Genomic DNA, 2,108 nt, shown 5'->3' with positions numbered 1-2,108 from the left:
CATCTGCACTGCAATTTGGTATTTTAACTCCAAGCGACGCTGTTGACCAGTCTGTGCTCGGTTTATACTCTATAAGCGAGCGGTACCTCCCATCGTCTCTACATTTTAGAAAGACGTAAGACTTGGACATGGCAGAAATGATAAATACACTGATGTGTGTATGATTCAACAATATCGAGTCGGAATTTTGTTCTCGTTGTGAGGAATTCCTACATGTTTAACACATTTTGGATTAGTGAAAACCGTGACGCTGGACAACGGGTTTCTATTGTGGATCTGAARACGTTATCCGACATGACTACGAGACGGCAAGTTCTATTGTTTCTCTCGCTCATCTCCTTCAGCACAGCGGCTGCTCAAATCAGCTACTCTGTTCCCGAGGAAATGACAAAGGGCTCTCTTGTTGGTAATGTTGCCCAGGATTTAGGTTTAGATGTGAAGCGMCTGAAAAGTGGAAAAGCTCGTGTTTTCACTCGCGATAGCACAGCATACGTCGAGCTGAACAGAGATAGAGGGATTCTGCTACTGAAAGAAAGGATAGACAGGGAGGCGCTTTGTGAGCAAATAATGCCCTGCGCTTTGCATTTTCAGATACTACTGGAAGATCCTATGGAATTTTACAGTGTCACTGTGGAAATAACGGATATAAACGACAACCCTCCGACCTTTAGAACAAGCCAGGCTCATTTTAACATCAGTGAATCTGCGCTTATTGGCACAAYCTTCACACTAGACCGAGCSACAGATCTCGATGTGGGAGAAAATAGTCTGAAAGCATTTGCTTTGAACCCCTCTGATTTTTTTTCCCTGAAGTCGGTTAATCAAATGGATGATGGTAAAAATATTGAAATGGTTTTGAATGCGCAGCTTGATAGGGAGAAAAATGAACTGCTGACATTGGTTCTGACCGCGGTGGATGGGGGAGAACCGCAGATGACCGGAACAATGCAAATAATAATCAATGTTTTAGACGCAAATGACAACGCTCCAGWTTTTACACAACCTGTTTATAAAGCTTTTATAAAAGAAGATCAAMCGATAGGAACAGTAATAATTAGAATWACTGCRACAGATGCGGACGAGGGAGCTAATGGTCGTATTTCGTATTCAATTTCAGCTATGACAGATCAGGGGCATGGGCTGTTTAAAATAGATAAAGAAAGCGGCGAAGTCACATTAAATGGAAAAATAGATTATGAGAAAGCAAAAAATTACGAGGTGAATCTTCGAGCATCAGATGATGGTGGACTGACCGGATCTTCTAAACTGATCGTTGATATAATTGACGTGAATGACAACCGCCCAGACATACATATCATGTCTAAATCAAATATGATTTCAGAAGRTGCGAAACCAAACACCGTCGTGACCATTATAAATGTGGAGGATGCAGATTCAAATGATAATGGCAACGTGCATTGCGTGATAAATAATAASGATTATTTTGTTTTAAAGTCCACATCTGAAAAATTTTACACTTTAATGACAGATAGTGAATTAGATAGAGAGATAATATCTGCATATAATATCACAGTGACCTGCTCTGATGAAGGAGTACCATCCCTCTCCAGCAGTGTCATTATCACCTTACAGATCTCTGATGTGAATGATAACGCACCTGTCTTTGAGAGAAGCTCATATGAGGCCGAGTTTGTTGAAAACAACACACCAGGTGTGTCTATATTTACAGTAAAAGCTACAGACGCTGACACGAATCAAAACGCTCGTGTTTCTTATATACTAGAGGAATCCTCTGTTAACGGAGTGAGAGTCTCTTCATATGTATCTGTTAGTGCTGATAGTGGAGTCATCCATGCAGTGCGATCTTTTGACTACGAGCAGATCAAAGATTTTCAGTTTTGCGTGAAAGCACAAGATGGAGGCTCTCCTCCACTCAGCAGCAACGTAACAGTGAAAATCCTGATCCAGGATCAGAACGATAATCCCCCTCAAGTTTTGTACCCAGTCCAGACTGGTGGCTCCATGGTGGCTGAAATGGTGCCTCGTTCAGCAGATGTGGGCTACCTGGTGACCAAAGTGGTGGCTGTGGATGTGGACTCTGGACAGAATGCCTGGCTCTCCTATAAACTCCAGAAAGCCACAGACAG

General features: G+C 42.2%; 2 protein-coding genes across 10 annotated transcripts in view; both read left to right on the top strand.

Moving 5' to 3' along the window:
* The window catches only part of LOC103471737 (protocadherin gamma-C5-like), a 276,959-nt gene that overhangs the window by 219,235 nt on the left and 55,616 nt on the right, over nucleotides 1–2,108 (top strand). The gene's annotated exons all lie outside the window — the stretch shown is intronic.
* Nucleotides 1–2,108, top strand: part of LOC108166611 (protocadherin gamma-A11-like) — a gene marked incomplete at its 3' end in the record, with an annotated part of 22,876 nt that overhangs the window by 17,435 nt on the left and 3,333 nt on the right. The window lies entirely within an intron of this gene.

Source organism: Poecilia reticulata, linkage group LG10 (genome assembly GCF_000633615.1).
Source record: "Poecilia reticulata strain Guanapo linkage group LG10, Guppy_female_1.0+MT, whole genome shotgun sequence".
In the NCBI taxonomy this organism is placed as follows: domain Eukaryota; kingdom Metazoa; phylum Chordata; class Actinopteri; order Cyprinodontiformes; family Poeciliidae; genus Poecilia; species Poecilia reticulata.
Note: the sequence above shows the minus strand (reverse complement) of the source record. Positions and strands in the feature narration are given on the sequence as shown.